The sequence below is a fragment of the Adiantum capillus-veneris genome, chromosome 22 (assembly GCF_014529385.1).
Source record: "Adiantum capillus-veneris isolate H3 chromosome 22, ASM1452938v2, whole genome shotgun sequence".
Taxonomy (NCBI): domain Eukaryota; kingdom Viridiplantae; phylum Streptophyta; class Polypodiopsida; order Polypodiales; family Pteridaceae; genus Adiantum; species Adiantum capillus-veneris.
The window spans coordinates 43,525,870-43,551,356 of NC_140952.1; the positions used below are offsets into that span (position 1 = coordinate 43,525,870).

Consider the following 25,487-nt stretch of genomic DNA (forward strand, 5'->3'; position numbering starts at 1 on the left):
TCCCTAAAGCGCCATGGATTTTCACAGGAGCCCAAGAACACAAATTAAAAGAGACCATTCAATCTGTGTGGACCCCCACTGGCGTAATGCACTCGCTCCGAGCGTGTTTTACTAAAGAAGGAAAACTTACCGGCTTGAAGTCACACGACTAGCATAAAATGTGTCATGTATGTTTGAAGTGGAATATATCATAGTGGGAATTCTGTAACAAATTTGTGTGTGGACTTTAATATCATTGCTAAACGTGTTTTGCAGTTTATTTTACCGATGGCCCATTGAGGGATGTTTGTCTCTTGACGTCCGTAACACAATCTACAAACTTGCGAAGTTGGTGCAATAGATCTCACAAAAGGAGATCAATGTAGACTCCATACCATTCGCCAAACTAAACGTTGTGGAGGTTGTGTGTATGTTTGAGAAACACTTTCCTACTACCATGCTAACCATTCAGGTGCATCTTCTTGTTCACATAGTTGATGAGGTGGAAATAGCTGGCACAGTACATTCCAGATGGATGTTCTTTTTAGAACGTTTCATGAAAACACTTAAGGGATATGTGCGTTAGAAGGCACATCCGGAGGGTAGCATGGCAGGAGGTTGGCTAGTATAAGAGTCCCTAATTTACATTGGAGAGTGGCTAGACGTATTTGATAAATCCCGGGACACGCTATGGCAAACCATAGATGTTGAGCGCATATATGGGATTGTCATGTGCAATCTCGGTGTTGAGAAGAAGATGACGGAAGATCTAGAGGCTAAAGTCAATCAATTTTGCATGCTTCACAATCTAGTGATGCAAAAGTGGATTTCATAATACGAGGATGCAAAGAAAGAGCAACAAAGGGCATGGATCGAGTGGAGACGGGGAAGACGACCACCGATGCATTATCCGGCGGGTCTAGAGAGCATACCAACATTCATGAGCTTAAGATGGTTGCACAACCAATTGAAAAGCGCACAATAGTGCGGTTAAGAAGTGACTGAGGAGGAGTGGGAGTACTCTCGGGGTTACGCGACCAAGGTAAGCTTGCAATGTACAACTAGTGACTTTCTAGATGTTTGAATGGCCACTCATAATCTTTGTTGGTTGTAGTATAAGTCATACACAACAGCATGGTGTAAAGGTTGACATTTTAGGGTGGAACGGATCGACAAAAAGCATTTTACTCAAGATTGGAATCATGGCAAAATTTGAACAGTCTAGTCGACGACGGTCCTCTGATGTAGATCCTGTGGTGGCGAAACTCACTTACTTCGGCACGCTACAAGAGATTTTGAGGATCAATAATAGAGGATTTTTTTTCGACTTGTTCGACGTGCAATGGTTCAAGATAATCATGGAGGGTCGCAACGCTACTGTGCGTAGAGGAGAGTCTGGTTTCCTTGAGGTGGATTCAACTAAGAAATGGACTGAGCTAAGAGACACTTTCTTACTACCTGAGCATTGTCAACAAGTAAGTATGCAAATAGTTAACATTTAAATTTAGAAGTTATGTGCTTGGAAGCTCTCATGTAAGTTATGTGTCTCTGGCAGGTGATATTTCATCCTACAAAGTCTGCATCAAACTGGTGGTACGTCATAGAGGTAGCCCCTCGTAGTGAACGGACGTATGAGGGCTATCATGTTCCAATCACAGCGGCATCAATGGAGGAGATCGGAGAAGATGCTCAGTCAAAAGCCGTTGAGGTGGTGCCAGATGAGCATCAAGCTGCTACTCTCTATGGGGTGCATGCAGGGATCTACAAAATGAAACGGAGGACATCCGTCTAAACGGAGAGCTCTATATAGATATAGGAAGTTATGTTGAGAGATGTGAGGATGAGAGAGAGACCTCTTACAGCCATAAATATTGTATTTGAAGAATTTTGCTCCGTTTTATAATATATATTGTATTCACGTGGCTTTTTGTGCATTCATGTCTATATGTGTCATTGCATCATTGTATTTAATTGTCATTGAGTCCAGGAATCCCTCTCCCTTTATGAGTCCTCTCTCTCTCTCTCTCTCTCTCTCTCTCTCTCTCTCTCTCTCTCTCTCTCTCTCTCTCTCTCTCTCTCTCTCTCTACTTGTCCATGTTTTCTTCTCCATTCATTCAATATTAAGATTAAATGTTCGTGTGTTTAATGCAGGTATGAATGATGATGAGTTTTTTTCTTCTTTGTCACCCCAGCAACGGAGGTGGTACGAGGAGCGTCATCGCTCTGGAGCACCATCACGTCGCTCTACTCCTTCAGCATCTTCCTTTGTTTCGGAGCATTCAGCACGCTCCAAAGCTTTGGTGTCGACGAGACGATCTTCACACTCGTCTAGGCACCGATGCTCTAGTGGTGGCGGCGACGATTGTTGTGTGGATGATGCCGCTGATGCCTTGACACTGCCTCGTGTTCGACGAGGCTCTTTACCTTTTCCTTCTTTGCTCGCCCCCACACCAGCCAACCACGGCATCACCATCTACGCCAGGTTTTGCGCGGCTGACGGTCATTCTTGGCTACACAACTCCTCCGGGAGTCACCCCAGTTGATACTCCTCGCCTCGGGGCCCAGAATCTAGTGGAAACACCTAACGTCCGTACCCCCATCGACACGCCGCTACAGAACCCTGTCGGGACACCCAGGTTCATGCGTCACAGGCGAGAGGGCTTGCCTTACTCTGTCGACTTCAACGGCGGAATCATCTTGGATGATGAAGGCAAGAAGGTGATCTCGCGCATGCGCGGTCTTTGCTCTCAGGTGTTTAGACACTACATACTAAACACCTGGAGTGAAGTACCAAGTGAATTAAAAGACAAAGTCATCAGCATGCTGCATGACAAGTTTCCCGTGTCAACACGGGATCATCGCTTCAATGAAGATCTGATGAAGATTCAAATGCACGAATACTGCAAGCACAAGTGTTCTGAAGTGCAAAAAGAAATAAAGCATGGGTGGGACATACGAGATTGGCTAGCCAAAGAAGATTGGAAGAATGCGAAGCAAGCAACACGCAAGAATCTTGACAAGTGAAAGCAACAAAAGGAGGTAGCCAAAGCGCGAGTAGAGGCAGGGAGCTCGCACCACTTGGGGAGCGGCGGGTGGGCATCATTTGAGTCCAATTTTGTAAGTGTTTTTGCATTGCTCTTTAGGTTTGATAGTTTAGGGTTTAGGGGTTTTTTAATTCTAACATAATGGATTCTTTGTATGTTTTGAACAGTGGTTGATGACAGGACGTGACCCCACACCATATGAGTGCGAGTACGTAGACAGAAAGAGCTTGAACACCCTGATGGACATATTGAGTTCTTGCGACGACATGGTTAGTATTAGGGTTTACTCTTTTCTATTTGTTGTATTGTTTTGTAAATTGTATGTTTATACTTATAGAAAGCTCTCTTTTTTTTTTTTGCAAAATCCGACAAATACGCTGCTTGGACGCGATGAGACGTCTGATTAGACGACGTCAGTCTAATCGTAGCTAGATAGCATTAGTTTCCTTTTTTCATAGCATATGTATCATGAGATGACGTGTATACGTCTTTTTGTAACTATTGGAAAACCATGTATATTTTCTCAGTAATGACAATGGTGTTGTAACTATTACATTTGCAAAGCTTAACAATCAAGTGATTATGCCTATGATGTGTACAATTGTCATTGATTTACTTTCATCAATTTACTTTTGTCAGTTTCGTATCTTTATTCTGCAAACAATACTATGGATGATAGAGTTAATGGTTATATTGTGTTGTGGGTGACTACTTTGGGCCTATACCTAAGGTTGCAGTTTCTTTCAAAGGTGAATATGGGCTTATCTTGTATTCATTTAGGTTTACTCTATTATTGAAACATTCGATATGGTTGATGGGTGAATGCCCTGCCACCAAAAAATTTTACTCTCGGACGTCACTATATAAGGCTCTGCAACGTCGCTACAAGCGTTGCTATAGGTAGCCTGAAAGCGTTGCTATTAGCACTGCTATTAGCGTCGCTATATAGCGATGGCGATAGCGACGGTTATAGCGACACTCATAGCAATGTTCCCGTATCGACGCTATTAGCGACGCTCTTAGCGACGTCGAGGAGTATAAAAACCCAATTTATTTCCGTTGCTAAAAACGTCACAAGTGCACACAACCTCTTGTAATGGTAGTATCATTGTAAAACACAGATTTAATTTTGGGTATGCCTTGGAGACATCATTTTAATCCAAATATTGACCACGATAAGCGTACACTCACTGTCACACATAATAAAAAATCTTGCATATTACAAGCTAACCAAAAGCTAGATCTAGAACCTCTAGCTAAAAGGTTAGCTCAAAAAGATAACAAATATTTTTTTGTTCTAATCAATGAAATTAAAACACACAAAAACCAATTTTCTCCTTCTTTAAAAAACTTTTTAATGAAATATAAAGAAATTTTTTTTGAAGACATATCTTCAAAATTACCTCCTTCTAGAGTAGAAGACTACACAATAGAGTTGATTCTAGGGAGTGCATTGCCTTGTCAAGCATCATATTGTCAAAATCAAATTGAACCAAAAGAAATTCAACATGAAATTAAGGAATTATTAAATTGTGGTTTAATTAAGACAAGTAGTTCACCTTTTGGTACACCAGTCCTCTTAGGGTAAAGGGGCCAATATGAGAACATGTAAGAAAAAAATAGTATTTTTGGGGGGGATTTTTCATATCCGGCCAGATTTGAAATTTGAAGAGTGCATTCAATTCCTCATGAAAAGACGCATTAAATGATATCAAGATTGATATTTTTTTTATTTTGCCTCAGCACTCTATTTGAAAAAGAGTAATTCTGAGGGATTTTTAGAAAACAGAGACACTCAAGTCCCAATAGTAGTACACGTTTTAGCAAATCAAATGTGGACACCTAAGCAAGATTCCAAGCATATTCCTTTTTTTGTCTCTCTTTTGGGGGTGGAGCCATCTTCCTTTTGGGGGGTGGTTCCGTATTGGCCCCTTTACCCTAGTCAAAAAGAAAAATGATACTTATTGTTTGTGCATTGACTATAGAGCACTTAATAAAATCTCAATAAAGAATCGTTTTTCTATTCCTCGTGTTGATGACTTACTTGATAAATTAAGTGTATTTTTAGTGAATGTGATTGAATATTATCAAGGGCGTATGATGAAAAGTGATGTTCATAAAATTGCACTTTGAATACAATTTGATGATGATGAACTTTTTGTAATGGCTTTTGGTTTAACAAATGTACCTGCTCATTACGCATGATGAATCGTATCTTTTTGAAGCATCAAGATTTGTTGTGGTTTTCTTTGATGATATTTTGGTTTTTAGTAGAAATAAAAAGGACCATTATGCACAATTGGATTTGATTTTAAATTGTTGCATGAAAACCAGCTTTATTTGAATCTTGAGAGAAGCTCATTTTTCAAAACTAAGATTGAATAGTTAGGTCACATTGTCTCTGGTGAAAGAATTTATGTGGCTCCTAAGAAGAAATGGCATAGATCTCGATCTTTTCATGGAGATTTATTATTTTCTTGGCTTGTGTAGTTATTACAAAAATTCGTACGAAATTTTGCAACTTGGCTTTACCACTCACAAACCTTTTGAAAAAGAACACATCTTTTACTTGGAATGAAACATCAAAAGTCTTTTGAGACACTCAAATATGTACTCATGCATATCCTTGTTTTTCAAATTCTTGATTTCAAAAGACACTTGTTTTTTGTTACGGCGGATGAAACTAGTGGGTGTGATATTGGTGTTGTATTAGTGCAAGATAATCATCCCATTGCCTATGAAAGTAGAAAGTTAAAACTAAATGAGCTCATTTATAGTACTTATAACAAAAAATTGTGCATGCTAGTTGTTGTGCATGCTTTGAAATTGTGGAAACATTACTTAATGGGATCTAAATTCTTGATTAAAGCTGATCAATAAAACATTTGTCATTTTCTTTCACAACCAACTGCATATGATCGTCACATTAAGTGGGCATCATTCATTTAAAGTTTTCATGCACTCATTCAATATCAACCAATGCATGAAAATAAAGTTGCAGATGCACTAAGTCACATGTCACTGATTAATAACCTTTATGTTGTGTTTCCTAAACCTATTTCAAATATGATTGATGTGTATGCTCACAACTCTGACTTTGCCGACATTTATGTTTATTTTCGTAAGCATACATCTTTTGTTCATGCACAATCTTCTTTTCATGACGGGTATTTGTTATTTGAAAAATGATTGTGTGTAATCCTTGCATTTCATCAACTTGTCCTTAAAGAGTTCCATGAACCACCTTATATAGGCCATCGTAGGATTCCCACAACTATTCACATAGTAGAGTCTCGATTTTATTGGCCCTCCCTTCAAAAAGATGTCATTATCTATATTGCACAATGTTTTGTTTGTCAACAAATCAAGATTCATCATGGTTAGAAATATGGTTTCACTACAAGAGGTTGAGTGCATTTGTGACGCTGTTAGCAATGAAAATACATTGGGTTTTTATACTCCACTGCATTGCTAAGACCGTCGCTAACAGCGTCAATACGGGAACGTCTCTATGAGCGTCGCTATAACCGTCACTATATGTATCGCTATAGCCATCGCTATATAGCGATGCCTATAGCGACGATCATAGCGACGCTGCAGAGCATTATATAGCGACGCTCATAGCAACGCCTGAGAGAAAAAAAATTGGTGGCAGGGCATTCAACCCATCAACCATATTGAATGTTTCAATAATTGAGTAAACCTAAATGAAGCCAAGATAAGCCCAGATTCACCTTTGAAAGAAAGTGCAAGATTAGATATAGACCCAAAGTAGTCACCCATAAGACAATATAACCATTAACTCCATCAGCCATAGTATTGTTTGCAGAATAAAGATACAAAACTGACAAAAGTAAATTGATGAAAGTAAATCAATGACAACTAATGCTATCTAGCTACCGCTAGACTGACGTCATCTAATCAAACGTCTCATCGCGTCCAAGCGGCTTATCTGTCGGATTTTGCAAAAAAAAACAATAAGACAGCTTTCTGTAAGTATAAACATATAATTTATAAAACAATACAACATATAGAAAAGAGTAAACCCTAATACTAACCATGCCGCGAGAACTCAGAATGTCCATCAGGGCGTTTAAGCCCTTCCTGCCTGCGTACTCGCGCTCGTACGGTGTGGGGTCACGTCCTGTCTCATCGACCACTGTCAAAACATATAAAGAATCCATTATGTTAGAATTCAAAAACCCCTAAACCCTAAAATATCAAACCTAAAGAGCAATGCGAAAACACTTACAAAATTGGCCTCAAATGATGCCCACCCACCGCTCCCCAAGTGGTGAAAGCTCCTTGTCTCTACTCGCGCTCTGACTGCCTCCTTTTGTTGCTTTCACTTGTCGGGATTCTTACGTGCTGCTTTCTTCGCATTCTTCCAATCTTCTTTGGCCAGCCAATCTGGTCTGTTCCACCCATGTTTTATTGCTTTTTGCACTTCAAAACGCTTGTGCTTGCAGTATTCGCGCATTCGAACCTTCATCAGGTCTTCATTGAAGCGGTCATCACGTGTTGAAACGGGAAACTCGTCATGCAGCATGCTGATGACTCTGTCTTTTAAATCACTTGGTACTTCACTCTAGGTGTTTAGTATGTAGTGTCTAAACACCTGAGAGCAAATACCGCGCATGCGCGAGATCACCTTCTTTCCTTCATCATCCAAGATGATGCCGCCGTTGAAGTTGACGGAGTAAGGCAAGTTCTCTCGCCGGTGAGGCATGAACCTGGGTGTCCTGGCAGGGATCTCTAGCGGCGTGTCGATGGGGGTATGGACGTCAAGTATCTCCACTGGAGTCTAGGCCCCGAAGTGAGGAGTGTCGAGACTGGAGTGACTCCTAGAGGAGTAGCTAGTGGTATGTAGCTGCTAGGAACGGCCGTCAGTCGCACAAAACCTGGTGTAGATGGCGATGTCGTGGCTGGTGTGGGGGCAGGCAAAGAAGGGGAGGGTAAAGAGCCTCGTCGAACACAAGGCGGTGTTGAGGCATCGGCAGCAGCATCCCCACAACAACCGCCGCCACCACCACTAGAGTGTCGGTGCCTAGACGAGTGTGAAGATCGTCTCGTCGACACTGAAGCTTCGAAGTGCGCTGAATGCTCCGAAACAGAGGGAGACGCTAAAGGAGTAGGAACGTGTGATGGTGCTCCAGAGCAATAACACTCCACGTATCACTATCTCTACTGGGGTGACAAAGAAGAAAGAAAATCATCATCATCCATACCTGCATTAAACACACGAACATTTAATTTTAATATTGAATGAATGGAGAAGAAAACATGGACAAGTAGAGAGAGAGAGAGAGAGAGAGAGAGAGAGAGAGAAAGAGAGAGAGGACTCATAAAGGGGGAGGGATTCCTGTGTAGAGAGATTTCGTTGAATTTCTGTGAGTTTGTAAAATCACTGTGCTCCACGTGCGATGGAGACTGAAGCTACATCACGAAGGTCTACTCATAGAAGTTGCTTGCCCCACCACTAAATCTAATTGATTGGGTGAAAGAGATGCTGAGTAGCAGAGTAGTGCTTCTTAGTGTCTCTTTTGCCCGACCAACTAGATCTAGCGGTGGGACGAGCAGCATCTATATTGAGTAGACCTTCGTGATTGCAGCTTCAATCTCCATCGCACTCGGAGCGTAGTGCTCGTCGTCCCTGCTTGTGAGAACATACCTAGAGCATACATACCTGGAGTGGACGCGAAGATCTAGCGGTGGGATGAGCAGCATCTATATTGAGCAGACCTTCGCGATTGCAGCTTCAGTCTCCATCGCACTCGGAGCGCAGTGCTCGTCGTCCCTGCTTGTGAGAACATACCTAGAGCATACGTACCTGGAGTGGACGCGAAGACCATTAAATACAATGACGCATATAGACAGAAATGGACAAAAAGCCACGTGAATACAAGATATATTATAAAACGGAGCAAAATTATTCAAATACAATATTTATGGCTTTAAGGGGTATCTCTCTCATCCTCACAAAGCTCAGCATAACTTCCTATATCTATATAGAGCTCTCCGTTTAAACAGATGTCCCCCGTTTCATTTTGTAGATCCTCTACATGCACCCCATAGACAGTAGCAGCTTGATGCTCGTCTGGCACCACCTCAGTGGCTTCTGACTGAACATCTTCTCCGATCTCCTCCATTGATGCCATTGTGATTGGCACATGGTAGCCTTCATACGTTCGTGCACTACGAGGGGCTACCTCTATGACGTACCACCAGTTTGATGCAAACTTTGTAGGATGAAATATCACCTGCCAGAGCCACATAACTCACATGAGAGCTTCCAAGCACATAGCTTCTAAAATTGGATGTTAACTATTTACATACTTACTTGTTCACAATGCTCGAGTAGTACGAAAGTGTCTCTTAGGTCAATTCATTTCTTAGTTGAATCCACCTCAAGAAAACCAGACTCTCCTCTACACACAGTAGCGTTGTGACCCTCCATGATTATCTTGAACGATTGCACGTCGAACAAGTCGACAAAATCCTCTATAATCGATCCTCAAAATCTCTTGTAGCGAGCCGAAGTAAGTGAGTTCCGCCACCACAGGATCTGCATCAAAGGACCGTCGTCGACTAGACTGTTCAAATTTTGCCATGATTCCACAATCTTGAGTAAAACGCTTTTTGTCGATCTGTTCCACCCTAAAATGTCGACCTTTACACCATGCTGTTGTGTATGACTTATACTACAACCAACAAAGATTATGAGTGGCCGTTCAAACATCTAGAAAGTCACTAGTCGTACATTGCAAACTTACCTTGGTCGCGCAACCCCGAGAGTACTCCCACTCCTCCTCAATCACTTCTTCACCGCACTGTTGTGCGCTTTTCAATTGGTTCTGCAACCATCTTAAGCTCATGAATGTTGGTAGGCTCTCCAGACCCGTCGGATAGTGCATCCGTGTTCGTCTTCCCCGTCTCCACTCGATTCGTGCCCTTTGTCACTCTTGCTTTGCATCCTCATATTGTGAAATCCACTTTTGCATCACTGGATTGTGAAGCATGCAAAATTGGTTGATTTTAGCCTCTAGATCTTCCATCATCTTCTTCTCGACACCGAGATTGCACATGACAATCCCAGATATGCGCTCATCATCTATGGTTCGCCATAGAGTGTCCCGGGCTTTATCAAATCCATCTAGCCACTCTCCAATGTACACTAGGGACTCTGATACCAGACAATCTTCTGCCATGCTACCCTCCGGACGTGCCTTCTGACGCACATATCCCTTGATCAAAGCATTCCGTCGACCTGTGTGTCAGCTCATATCCACCACTTCTATGCCAATCCACAATTGTTTTAGCTCTTTCAATAGTGGATGAAGATACACATCCATATTCTTCACTTTTACCGCCCTGGCACAATCAAGCTTAGCCATAGGTGCCCTTTCTTCATAGTCAACCATGGGGGAATGTTGTAGTTGACGATGACAACGGGCCATACACTGTAAGATGTTGATCTTTGACCAAATGGATTTACGCCATCCATAGCCAAGCCTAGGCGCAAATTTCGAGCTTCCCTGGCAAAATCCAACCATGTTTCATCTATATGTTTCCAGGCTGCGCAATCTATAGGAATCCATAGCACACCATCCGAAGATTTATTCTCCTCATGCCATGATGCTAGGGCGGCCATGGACTTACATTCGAAGAAATGCTTGATGCGAGGAAGCAGAGGAAAATGTCGCAAAACCTTTTGTGGAATTTTTGTTCCGTGGAGATCTACTCAATATCTCTCGGAATCACATTTCGGACACTTCTCCATGTCTATGTATTCCCCTCTGAAAAGAATGCAGTCGTTAGAACAAGCGTGGATCAAATTGTAATCCATCCCCAGGTTTTGCAAAATCTTTCTTGTTTCCTCTCTAGAATCTAGCATCACATTATCAGCTGGCAGTATGTGCTCTTTGAGCAATCTACACAACAACAAAAATACGGTACAATTGTGTAAAAATCTATGAGATCATTATACATCTAGAGTTTTTTATTAAAGTAAACACATTGTAATAGATCACCTGAAAAGCGCTGTGATGGTAGTGTCACTCCATCCAAACTTTGTCTGCATGTTGAGAAGAACCAGGAGTGCCTTCAATCTAGACACACGTGCTCCATCATACAATGGCGTATCAGCTTCACTTTTCATATCATCATATTTGAGCCTTTCTGAATCCATGATCGTCTCAATCATTTCATCAATCTCGGACTCAAACATTGCCTCGTTGGGAATGTGTTCTACATGATCATCCCCCGAGCTGTCAGAGGCTATATCTTGTGGCCTCACATATGCTGCTTGACCAAAGCGCCTATGAACACGTCTATTGGGTTGCAAGATTGCTGCCTGTTGGCCAGCGTCAGAGTCCGACAAGTTATAATTGGCAACAACTCGATCTGTAATAGATGGATCGAACTCGCCAAATTCGCAAATGTGCTACAAAGAAACGCGTCTTGTCCGTCGCACAGCATGCTTGCATTGATTACAAGGACATAAGATCCTTGTTGAGAGATAGGTGTTTCGGTTGGACGGCCCCACATCCTCGTCACTACTCATAATGAGGGTAAAAAACCTTATAACCTGGACAAAAAATTTAATCTTCTATTGGCATTCTTCATCTTTTATCTCTCTCTCTCTCTCTCTCTCTCTCTCTCTCTCTCTCTCTCTCTCTCTCTCTTCACATTGTAAACTACCTCACATTCTCTAGTCATGTCCAATCCCCACACACCTCGGTCTAGAGGTTCACGGAGATCACAACCACCGGGTTATAATCTCGTCTTTATTGGACAATGCCTATATTTGTGGGGATAGTGCATGTAGTGGACAAAACCCCTTTGCCTCTTCTCTAGCTATAGCATTTCACAGCATCTTAACATCTTTTCACAGTAGATCTTTGTTCGAGGGATTACTTAACACATTACATGTTGGCCTCCAATCTGAGTATCATGTCGTTGAAAGCTTTCCAGCTTAAGGTCTCATCCGTAGAGAGGAAGAGAGAGATCACCGTTCATCTAACTCTAATTTTTTTACCGTAATCTTGAAGGTAGACTCTAATATAAAAACTCAATCCAAAATCTAATCTTAAATCTAACCTATTTGAACATGTCGTGATTCGATCCATTGAAGGGTAAAAGACATACCAATAGGGCTACTAGCTGCGTAGATGTGAATGGGCCTCACTTCATAATAGAATTTTAAATTTCAAATTCGTCGTTTGCTCTCGCGCACGTGGTCTCTCTCTCTCTCTCTCTCTCTCTCTCTCTCTCTCTCTCTCTCTCTCTCTCTCTCTCTCTCTCTCTCTCTCTCTCTTTACCATATACATGTGGTAGTGATGTGTGTGAACACACTAGGACCGCCGGGGCATTTTTTCCCTCTTTAGGAGGTTTTTCCCCCCGTGCATTGTATATACGCCCATCACTCTAGGGCTATCTATCTTTCCATTGCACACCAAGTAATACACTCTCTATTGTGTGCCTTGAGCTTCCTTCGTCTTCTCCAAGCTGTGTGTGTTTCTCTGCAACCCTAATTCCAACAATTGGTATCAGAGCAGGTCACGTCCTCCCGGGCTTAGTCGCCAGCTGCTCCAGCACACGCCTGCTCACTTTCTCCGATTTCAGTGAGCTTTGGCGAGCATTCGCAGGTCGACAAATATTTTCATTTGGGCTCATTTCGGCCTCCGTTTCCACTACAGGCAGTACTGCACAGGCTATTTCGTCATTTTGTGCAAAATTTCTGTCAGTGCCGTTTTCTGCATAACAGGTGCCTTATAGTCTTCTACGGTTTGTGCTATATAGCACAGGTTGTTCCCGCTCCATTTCTCCTATTTTCGGGCAGTTTTCACATCAGGTGCAGCATTTACCATGGCTGACAACAACAACACAGATGTGTTCAAGATGTTTGCTGCTGAGGAGAGGTTGGATGGGGACAACTACCCTATGTGGGCTTATATGATGCAACATGTTCTTGTGTCAAAGGGTGTCTGGAATATTGTGCAGGGCATAGATGTACGTCCTGGTTCTGAGGATGTAGGGGATGTTGAGGATGTTGCAGGTCTTGCTGCAAGGATTGCAGCTGTTAGAGTTGTTTTGCCTACGGCAGAACAAGCTCGTTGGGATGTTAAGGATGCGCAGGCTCATGCATTGATTGCGTTGTCTGTGAAGCGCACCATTGTTCCTCACATCCGTTCAGCAAAATCTGCAAAACAGGCTTGGGATATTTTAGCAGGTCTTTATGCAAGCCGCAATGAGGCTAAAATTGCTTTGCTGCGTAAAGAGCTGGAGTCGAAGATTATGCATGAGGAAGATGATATGGACACTTTTCTTGCTAGTGTCAAGGATATCAATGAGCAGCTTATTTCTGCAGGTGAAGTCATTTCAGACAGTTCCCTTGTGCAGACTGTTCTTGATGCCTTACCAGATTCCTACCAGACTTTTGCTAGTACTTGGAGACTGATGACCCAAGGAAATCCTGAAGTTGTCAAGTTTGATGCATTATGCACATTGTTGTTGCAAGAGTCACTTTCCAGAAAAAACAGGACTAGGCAGCGTGCAGTTGAACGGGCTTTTATTGCTTCTCAAAGAAAGGGTGGTAACAGTAATGCAGCCACTTCTTATGGTTCTGCTGCGAGTAGCAAAACTTATGTTCCTAATGCTTCTGTTGGCAGCACTTCGTCTGGAAATTCTGGTGATAAGGGCAAAAAGAAGATGCGTTGCCATTATTGTAAAGCCAATGATCACTTGATCAAGTCGTGTCCTAAGTTGAAGGCCAAAGAGGCTAAGAAGAAAGAGGGTGGTTCCACTCCAAATGCTGGTTCCACTACAAATGCAGCCCTTGTTGAGTCTTCTGTGAAAGGAGACTGTGTTGTTGATGTTGATGCAGAATGGGCTTTTAGCGTAGAGTGCACTTACAATCCTGCTGTCCATGATGCATGCTTGTCAGTTGTTGCTGCAGATTCACATGTGTGGTATTTCGACAGTGGTGCTACAAAGCACATTAACTCACATCGTGAATTGTTTACCTCTCTTGAGTCTGTCCCTCATCGGAATTCAGTCACTTGTGCCAACAACGCCTCTTATCCAGTTCAGAGAGTTGGAAAGATTGTGCTCACTGCTGCTAATGGCAGTTCCTTCACACTTGTTGATGCACTTTATGTACCTGGGATCAAGAAGAATCTCTTGTCTTTATCCGCACTTGCTACACTTGGACTTGTAGTCAAATTTGTGGATGACAGATGTACAGTTCATGATCTCAGTTTTGGTGATGAAATTGTTGCATCTGGCCTTTTGTGCCGTGGGCTGTATAAGCTCACTTTGTATGACAAGTGTGGACAAAATTTTGCAAATGCTGTTGCAGATTCAAGGGCTATTTCAGATGCAAAACTTTGGCATGCACGTTTTGGTCATTTGAATTTTGCCAGTTTGCTGCATTTGCAAAATCTGATATGGTTGCTTCTTTGCCGCCTCTTGAAGCACGTGTCACACATGTTTGTGAAGGCTGTATTTTGGGTAAGATGCAGCGTTCTAAATTTCCAAAGGATGGTTCAGTTCGGGCCACACGTAGGTTGCAGCTTGTGCATAGTGATGTTTGTGGGCCCATGCAAACTCCGTCCTTGGGCAATTACCTATACTTCGTGACTTTCATTGATTATTACTCCAGGCATGCATGGGTATTTCCACTTAAAGCGAAGTCCGAAGTTTTTATGTGCTTCAAACAATTTCTGGCTATGGCTGAAAATGTCTCGAAATATACTATGGGCACCCTCCGTTCCGATCGAGGGGGGGAGTATATGTCTCATGAATTTAATGCATTTCTGGCTAGTCATGGGATAAAACACCAATGTACAGTGCCTTATACACCTCAGCAAAATGGTGTTGCTGAGAGGAAAAACAGGTCACTGACGGAAATGGCACGATGTATGGTCAAAAGTCAAGCTTTGCCGCATTCTTTTTGGCTTGCGGCCATCATGTGTGCCACTTATTTACTTAACAGGCGTCCTACGAAAGCTTTGCAGTCTATTACTCCATATGAAGCATGGCATGATAGAAAGCCTTCTATTGAGCACATGCGTGTTTTTGGCTGTTTGGCATATGCTTTGGTGCCACAAGTGCAGCGTAGAAAATTGGATGATAAGGCTGTCAAATGTATTTTTGTTGGTTATAGTGCTGAAAGCAAAGGTTACAGGTTGTATCATCCGCAAACAAAACGTATTCTGGTTTCTCGGGATGTAGTGTTTGTGGAAGATTCTGTTCAGCCCTTGCTGTCATGTACTAGAGACAGTAATGTAAGCTCATAGGACATTTATGACACTTTGTTGCCTCTTTTCACTGGTGGAAATACGAATGTAAGTTCCAATGAGGCAAATGTATAGCCTATGGGGGTTTCTGAAAATGTTTTAGATCAGCCTATTACTGATGCAGATGTACATGATGTACTTGATGAGGAAAGGGCTGAAAATGAGCAGGCTAGAGGTATGCCAAAATGGCTGGTGCACACTTTGCGTGACAGTAAATTGGATGCACCTTTGTCTAGTCGTACTCGTTCAGGCTCTCGCCATGCATCTTATGCATCAGATTGTTATGCTTTGGCTATGTCTAGTTTACATGATGTTGAGGAGCCTCTGTCTTTTGATGAAGCACAGAATTCAGAAAATTGGATGGCTGCTATGCAATCAGAATATGATGCACTTATAGAAAATGACACATGGACTTTATGTGATTTGCCTCCTGGCAAAAAGGCCATTGGTACGAAGTGGGTTTACAAGTTGAAACGCAAGCCGGATGGTGAGATTGATCGCCATAAGGCTCGACTTGTTGCAAAGGGTTATGCACAGCAAAAAGGCATAGATTATGAAGAGACTTTTGCTCCCACTTGTCGTATGACTACTGTGCGTTTTCTATGTGCATTGGCAGCTCATTTTGGTTGGGATGTACATCAATCAGACATTGTTACTGCTTTCTTGAATGGTGACATATTTGAGGAAGTTTATGTAACGCAGCCTCGCGGTTTTGTCATAAAAGGACAAGAGGACAAAGTGTGCAAATGTAACAAGGCTTTGTATGGGTTGAAGCAATCTCCTCCTGCTTGGTATGAGAAAGCTGACACTCATTTGGTCAAACAAGGCTTTCGTAATAGTCCAACAGAAAGCACATTGTATGTAAAGCGTGAGGGTGATGTACTTCTCATTGTGGTTCTTTATGTTGATGATTTGCTGATCACTGGACCAAATGAGAGACATATTGCTGAATTTAAGGCTGATTTGAATGCTACTTTCAAGATGAAAGATTTGGGGCTGTTGCATCATTATTTGGGCATACAGTTTAAGCAGTGTGATGGTGGTATTGCCTTGTGTCAGAAAAGTTACATAGAGACATTGCTATGTAAGTTTGGACTTGAGGATTGAAAACCTATTGCCACTCCCATGGAAACAGGTTTGAAGTTGATTCTACATGATGTTGGCGATCCTGCTGATGTCACTCTTTACCAAACTACTGTTGGTTGCCTCATTTATGTATGCAACACAAGACCGGATATTCAGTTTGTAGTCTCACAGGTCAGCAGATTTATGCATAGCCTAGGGTCTAAGCATTGGCAGGCTGTCAAGAGGATTTTCCGCTACCTTAGTGGCACTTTACATCTTGGCTTGTTTTATCCCAAGGGGGGATCATTGCCGCCAGACTTACATGCTTTTTCGGACTCAGATTGGGCTAGTTGTTTTGACACGAGAGTGTCCACAAGTGGTTTTTGTTTCATGCTTGGCAGTTCATGTATATCATGGTTGAGCAAGAAGCAACCTACTGTGGCCACTTCGAGTTGTGAGGCTGAGTACAGGGCAGTCTTCACAGCTACGGTTGAGTGTGTATGGCTCAGACGCCTTATGGCTGATTTGGGTGTTGGACAGGACACTGCCAACACTATCTACACTGACAGTCAGAGCGCATTGGCAGTTGCGAGGAACCCAGTTTTTCATGCTCCCACAAGCACATTGAGGTGCATTACCACTATGTCAGGGAGAGGCTCTCAGCAGGAGAGATCAGCTTGGCTTATGTGCCAACACAGGACAACCTTGCAGATCTTTTCACAAAGGCATTGTCTCGTGAGAAGCTTGAAGCTTTCCGCAAAGCTTTGGGCTTACTCCCCTTTGTGGACTGATCCTGTCCTCAGGGCATGGCACTTCCCTTTACTCGTGTGCCAGCTCTCATTCACCGCATCACTCCAGGGGGGATTTGTTACCATATACATGTGGTAGTGATGTGTGTGAACACACTAGGACCGTCGGGGCATTTTTTCCCTCTTTAGGAGGTTTTTCCCCCCGTGCAATGTATATACGCCCATCACTCTAGGGCTATCTATCTTTCCATTGCACACCAAGTAATACACTCTCTATTGTGTGCCTTGAGCTTCCTTCGTCTTCTCCAAGCTGTGTGTGTTTCTCTGCAACCCTAATTCCAACATCTCTCTCTCTCTCTCTCTCTCTCTCTCTCTCTCTCTCTCTCTCTCTCTCTCTCTCTCTCTCTCTCTCTCTGTGTGTGTGTGTGTGTGTGTGTGTGTGTGTGTGTGTGTGTGTGTGTGTGTGTGTGTGTGTGTGCAGTAGCAATCGAACATGCAGGTGGAATTGCTGGCCCGCATTGTCCATCGAACATAAATCTAGATCTAATTTAATCTTAAACTCAAAATAAACCTAAATTTAATTTAATCTAACGTAAATCTAACTCAAAATAAACTTAAATCTAATCTAATCTAACATAAATAAACATAAATCTAAATCTAACTTAGTTTTAAACTCAACATAAACATAAATCTAAATGTAATCTAACCTAACCTAATTTAAATTTTAACATAATCTCTTTCTCTCTTTGTTTTCTCCCCTTACCTCTCTCTTTCGTCTTCTACCCCCCCTCTCTCTCTCTCTCTCTCTCTCTCTCTCTTTGGTTTTTTATTCTCTCTCTCTTTCTCTTTGTTCAACAGGTCTTGAGTTCAATTCGTTGTCGGCTAGATCTTTACGGTCTCTTGGGATAGTTTTCTATGACGTTAAAACTTTCTTCTTCTCGGGTGTGTGTGTGTGTGTGTGTGTGTGTGTGTGTGCCAATTAAAAGAGGAAAATGGTATAACCTTTGTATCACCCAAGTGTGGTAGATTGGTTATGCCATTTCCCTCTTGAATAACGGGTCTTGAGTTCAACTCCTCGTTGGCTAGATCTTTAAGGTCTCTTGGGGATAGTTTCTTACGACGTTAAAACTCTCTTCTTCTCGGGTGTGTGTGTGTGTGTGGGTGTGCGTGTGTGCCAATAAAAAGAGGAAAATGGTATAACCTTTCTATCACCCAAGTGTGGTAGATTGGTTATGCCATTTCCCTCTTAAATAGCAGGTCTTGAGTTCAACTCCTCATCGGCTAGATCTTTAAGGTTTCTTGGGATAGTTTCCTACGACGTTAAAACTCTCTTCTTCTTCTTCTCTCTTTCTCTCTCTCTCTCTCTCTCTCTCTCTCTCTCTCTCTCTCTCTCTCTCAAAAACACAATGTATGTGTGTGTGTGTGTGTGTGTGAGAGAGAGAGAGAGAGAAAGAGAGGGGGAGAGAGATAAAGAGAGGAAGAGAACATGAGAGAGAGGAGAGGGAAGGAGCATACCTAGCTCTTCTTCCTCTCCTCGTGTGTGTGTGTGTGTGTGTGTGTGTGTGTGTGTGTGTGTGTGTGTGTGTGTGTGGAGAAGAAAGAGAGAGAGAGGGAGAGCGCGGGTTACCTTTGCTTGCTTGAGCGTCGAAAACTCAGATCTGAGATTTGAGTTTTCAGGCGCTCTCGATTTATTTTTTACCCCTGTCGCGTCGCTATGGGCGTCTTGCTACATTACAAGTAAACTAGCAAGGCCATAGCGACGACCATAGCGACGCTGTGGATTTTCACTTTTAAGCATCGCACTACGAGTGTCGCTAATGTGAAGTACCTCTTGTAGTGTTTGCTAATACATTTACCTATTCTTGACTCTCCTTGGCAACACATTTTTATGGATTTTATTACTAGATTGCCACTCACTTGTGCACAAAATGATATGATTTGGACCATCGTAAAGAGATTTAGCAAGCGAGCTTAATTTGTCCCTTGTAAGGAGACCTCTTAGCTAAGCAAGCAGCTCTATTGATTTTTAAGCATATTTTTGTTTTACATGGAACTCCTAAATCTATCATATCTGATCAAGATATGATAGATCAAGATAGACATTTTTGCAATGACTTTTAGATGACACTTTTTACAGATCTAAGCACTCAAATAGACTTCACTTTTGCATTTCATTCAGAATCTAATGGACAAATAGAAGCGACCGATAGCACCAACTAGATCTTTTACGAACATACACTCATGAGTTTAGCAACATGATTGGTCTCTACACTCTTAAGATGTCTCTTTTCAATATGAAACATCACAAAATATCCCTCTTTGAACTCCATGGGTTGTTTCTTTTTACTTAGTTGTTTCATGTATGCATGTTGTGCGTTGTGAATTTCTTCTTTTTGCTTGCTCTAAGATTTGGGTGTGTTGCTGAGCAATTTCATCAGCATGTGGTACCTCATGAGAAAAGTGAGACAAAACATTAAGCTTTTGCACCATTACTTGGGCATACAGTTTGAGGAGTGTGAATGTTGGGGTTCAGGTTAACTGGCCAGCCACCCATCTCTAACTACAAACCCTATTCTTGGATATAATGAACAATAAGGAGTGGTGAGGGTAATTTTTCTCACCAAGAGCTCCACCAAACTGATGTCCCCTCTCCTCTTCTCCTTCCCTCTTCCTGTACATGCAAGCACATGGTTTCCTCTATTCAAGTGGTATTAGAGCAAGGTTCCTGAGCCCCAACTTCTCCCCAACCCCACGTGTGTAGGTCCTCCAAGTTGGAGCTTGGATTTTGCAAGGAAATCAACATCTACAGAGCATTGTAGGCAGGCAACAAAGCAGAGGGTGTCGAATAGAGCAAGGTTGGGCAGCTAGGATAGTGCCATCAAGTAGTAGAATCGAGTGTGTGTGTGGTTGACACACACACATAATGTAGGAAATTGAAGCCACTACAATTAGTAGAGTCAGCATAATTAATGTGTGCAAGCCAATTAGCTACCGGTAGCGAGGAAAGCACAAGCAAGAAATTGAGCATAGCATTGTGTATGAGAAAATTGGGGATAGCGCTAAAAATGAGCTCACAATTGGGAGGTCAAAAGCTTGTAAACCGCTACAAGCTCAGAATTGTGCAAAATTGGGGCATCAAGGGCAGAGGCTGGGCACGTCCTAAGGCTAGTTTGAGTCTTTGGCGAGAACCATCTCCTAATTGTAAAGGCTTATGTGGAAGATAAACTTTTAGCATCCTAGATATTATCCTTGTATGCCTTTATGCAAGTCAAAGGCTGAACCGGATATTCATCACTAGCCTTATAAATAAAAGGCCTTGTTGTACATATCCTATCATATGCCTATAGTATTATTGTGTATTGTTTCCACCTTTTGAGAGTGCTCTCTCTCTCTCTCTCTCTCTCTCTCTCTCTCTCTCTCTCACACACACACACACACACACACACACACACACACACACACACCGACCGACCGACCGCTCTTGTAGCTATGGCTACCTTGAGCTTCAAGCCACCTTGAATTCATTTTCACCCACCATCGATTCCTTACAGGTGGTATCAGAGCTTTGGTCATTAGGGTGCAATTGACTTAATTTTTCCTCTCTATCTTTTCTTTCCTAATTGGCTCTTAATTAACTATATAGTGTGGGCACGTTCTTGAGTTAAACTCTTGAGCCACTACCCTTGTAGTTGATAGGGAGCACAATTAGCATTGATTAATTGCATTTAGGATCCTCAATAAGCTCATGATTTGAGCATTTCTTAATAAGCTCTTCAATTGGAGCAATCGAATATTATTCCAGTGTCCCATTATTTATGTGTGTATATCGCATTTGTTTAGTTGTGCATTGCATCAAACATTTAAGTCATGCTTAATCCTCCACAATTGATCCGCTTTGATGAGCAAACTACCGCATTGGAGATGGGTTGAGCATCCATCTTCCAAGAGCTTTCCAAAGCGTCATTAAGATTCTATTAAGCTCGCCTAATTGTATTCCTATTATTAGGTGTCTATATGATGTGTGTGTGTGTGTGTAGCTCAACTTGACAAATTAAAAAATAAAAATAAAAAAGGCTATATTTGTGTTTGTGTATTTTTTGTGTTTGGGCTTGTGGGAGCTAATGCTTGAAATAAATAAATAAAAGTACTTTACAACTATTTTTTACAATCGGCCGCCTCCAACACTCTAGTTGGACCCTTCCTCTTGGTGCTCTTGCTTAACCTCAACTTGCTATCAAACAAGAAGCAAAGAAGCTTGCAAACATATGAGTGAGCACAATAGATATAGGTAGTTGTGTTGTAGATATGGATGGTCTTCCGCATTATTTATTTGAGGAGAGGAATCTCTAGTCTTTGTGACACCATGTCAGATGAGACCTACTTCTAGAATGTGAGACTACAGTTTGTGTGACTGCCACAATCTATGTGACTATTAGCCTATGTGGCATTGAGTCTCAATCTACCTTTCTTCAGTATATAGGCCATGCCCAAGGGGAGGATTGTTGGGTGGCACATCCTAAGCTTAATCTGATTATTTGGTGAGAACCATCTCCTGCTTGTAAAGCTTATGTGGAAGGTAATATTTTAGCATCGTAGATATTATCCTTGTATAACTATATGCAAGCCAAAGCGCTATACCTGATATTCATCCTTAGCCTTATAAATAAAAGGCCTTGCTATACATAACCTATCCTATGACAATAGTATTATTGTGCATTTGTATATTGTATCTACCTTTTGAGAGAGTGTGCTTTTTTCCTCTCTCTCTCTCTCTCTCTCTCTCTCTCCACCCTATTGTGTAGCTATAGCTACGTTGAGCTTCAAGCCACTTTGAACTCATTTTCACCCATCATCGATTCCCTACAGAGAAGGCTCGAAAACAGGTCTCAATACATCGAGTAGGGCTAACAAGCATTTGAATTGAGCACGTCGAGATCAAATCTAAAGGTCCTGAGAATTGACATGGCGCAGACTACTTTGAAAAAGAGTTAACATTAGCTTTTTTTTTTTGTTTAAGGTGTGTGTATAAAGGTGTGTTCACACACACACACACACACACACACACTTGCATCGTCGAGCATCGGCCTCAAGCAAAGCCCAAGAAAGAAAGATATCCAAAGAGAGAGAGAGAGAGAGAGAGAGAGAGAGAGAGAGGGTATAGACATTGTGTTCTTCCTACACACACAACCTCGACACAAAGAGCCAGACTACATAGAGAGAGAGTAGCAAGGAATAAAGAGACAACTTTGGATCTCTCTTGATCATGGAAAAAACAGAGATACTTGACATTGTCAGTGGCTTTGAGCATCGACAGACATACGACACCATCATCAATTTTCTTGACACCATGACACTTTCTGACGATGTTCTCGTAGATGGGCAATTTCCACGGATGACAGCACTCATGACATACTCGGGTGAGATACCTCTATCATAGAGGTCTGACACCTACCATTGGCATCAAGCACATCGACTATTTTCTTGGCTCAGTTTTGGCTTCGGGCATTGGCATTTTTGTTCGACGGAGGAAATCGACGGCTCCCTGTATACACTGACACACATGTTATCCCTGCAACAAGTTTACAGGGGGTCTTTTGAGCCCACATTCACTAATTTCTTTAAGTTTTCAAACACACAGATGTAAGAGCACCTTCACATGCATTTTTGGCAGTCGTTTGGGTGCTAGTTTCTCTTCGGATGGTTATGCATTGATAGATGCATACTTTTTTGAGCACACACAATGCTATTGAGAGAAAACAAGAACCAAGAATTGTTTACTACATGAAACAATTCTTGGTTTTTGTTTGTGTGTGATTACTCATGCACGTTGAGTTGCGATTACTGCCACTGAACGTCGCTTGTTGCGGAGTCGATTTGACTTGATATTTTAGTAATTACCTAGCCGCTTATGAGACTCGGTCCGGAAGAGCCCTTTCTGAGACTGTGGCTGGTCACTAAGTCTACATAACCTTTTGTGAGGATTGTTGTATGAGGTTTCTTTAAGCTGAGCACTAGGGTCCGGGCTACCCAATGTGATGTGGATTAGGTTATTCGAGATTCCTGTTTGTGGCCTCAAACATATGTTATGTATAGATGGGTATAGGTGCTTTTGATGCCGAGTTGGAGGTCATCCGTACTCTGTCAGTAGTTTATGATACCATTTTATGCCAACACATGCTTTGAGAGAATTTGATTTTGTTTATGCATTGTCTCACATTTGTTTTGGGTTGAGAAATATCTCCCCAAATAAAGGAGACTTTGTCGAATTTCTTCGACAAGTCGTCCATACACATTCTTGGCACACGATTGTTTGCACAGTGATTTTACTACAGATTGTCTTGAGGTTTTGCTCCTGTTACAAGGAAAACTCTGTCACAATTCTACTAGTAATTATTCCATAAGTCTTTTGGTCACATTCTCTTAAAATATGGCTGTTAGTAGTGCTTTGGACAAGGATGAGTACTACATTAAAAAGTTTGATGGCACAAACTTTGCAATATGGAAGTAGTGTAAGTGCAATGTGTTAATCACTAAAGGTTTGATAGCACCATTATGTGAGAGAAAAGAGAATGCATACACTGATGATCAGTGGGAAGATTTAAATGAGCATGACATGGTGACCAGTTGCCTGCACCTTGGTGAATCCATTTACTTCACAATAATGGATAAGACCAATGCCAAAGATTTATGGGATGCCTTATTTTGGAGCATGGGATGGCAAAAGTGCCTCGACAAGGTTTTTCTCATGAAGAAACTTAAGCGTATGAACATCAAATGAGGCAGCAACGTTAGCTCTCATTTAGATGAGTTCAATAATGCTTTTTTGCAGCTTACTTCCAAAGGTCTTAACTTTGATGATGAGATGAAGACCATCTTCTTGCTATGTTTGTTGCCATCATCATGGGATGCATTCAAATGGCCATAAGTAACTCAGTACCTGGCGGGAAGCTAGTGTTCAGTGACTTTACTAGAGTTTTGCTCACTGAGGAGATTACACACTAGCCTCTTAATGCGAGTGGTCATGGTGATGAACACATGGCTAGTGGAATTCGTGGCAAGACAAGGTAGCGTCGCGATCGTTCTCAATATTGCAAGAACAGTCGTGGAAGAGACATGAAGAACATTGAATGTTATCACTGCCATAAAAAGAAAACACGTGAAGAAGGATTGTTGTGCATTACAGCGTGAAAAGGGCAAAGAAAAAAATGAAGTCTGACACACATAAAAGCACAATGAAGATAGAAGAACTTAATGTTGTTGAGTCTCTGGCTATTGAGGCTGTTCTTGATGTGTTGATCTTGGCCTCATATTTGAGTCTTGATGTACTGTTAACTCTTGAAGAGTGTTATGCCTAGAATTGGATAGTGGACTCCCTTTGTAGTCTATGACTCCTTATGAATCATGGCATGATAGAAAGCCTTCTATTGAGCATTTGTGCGTTTTTTGTTTTTGGCTTATGTGTTGGTGCTACAAACGCAACACAGAAAATTGGATGATAAGGCTGCCAAATGCATTTTTGTTGGTTATAGTGATGAAAGCAAAGGTTACATGTTGTATCATCCTGCAAACAAAGCGTATCTTGGTCTCATGGGATGTTTGTTTGTGGAAGATTATGTTCAGCCCTTGTTGTCATGTACTAGAGACAATATTGTAAGCTCATAGGATATTTATGACATTTTGTTGCTTCTTTTCAGTGGTGGAAGTTTGAATGTAAATTCCAATGAGGCAAATGTACAACCTATGGGGTTTTTTGAAAATGTTACAAATCAGCCAATTTTTGATGTAGACGTACATGATATACTTGATGAATAAAGGGTTGAGAATGAGCAAGCTAGAGGTATGCCAAAATGACTAGTGCATTGTGTGACAATAAATTGGATGCATCTGTCTCTAGTCGTACTTGTTCAAGTTCTCGCCATGCATCTTATGCATTAGATTGTTATGCTTTGGCTGTGTCTAGCTTATGTGATGTTGAGGAACCTCTGTCTTTTCCACAAAATTCAAAAAATTGGGGCTTCCATGCAATGAAAATATGATGCACTTATAAAAAATGACACATGATCTTTATGTGATTTGCCTCATGGCCAAAAGGCCATTGGTACGAAGTGGGTTTACAAGTTGCAATGCAAGCCAGATGGTGAGATTGATCGCTATAAGGCTCGACTTGTTGCAAAGGGTTATGCACAACAAAAAGGCATAGATTATGAAGAGACTTTTTCTCCCACTTGTCGTATGACTACTGGTCATTTTCTATGTGCATTGACAACTCATTTTGGTCGGATGTACATCAATTAGACAGTGTTACTGCTTTCTTGAAATATTTGAGGAAGTTTATGTAGCACAACTTCGCG

General features: G+C 41.8%; 1 pseudogene; it reads left to right on the forward strand.

Moving 5' to 3' along the window:
* Positions 1-2,619: 2,619 nt before the first annotated feature.
* LOC147429231 (uncharacterized) lies at positions 2,620-24,061 on the forward strand (annotated as a pseudogene).
* The last annotated feature ends 1,426 nt before the right edge of the window (positions 24,062-25,487 follow it).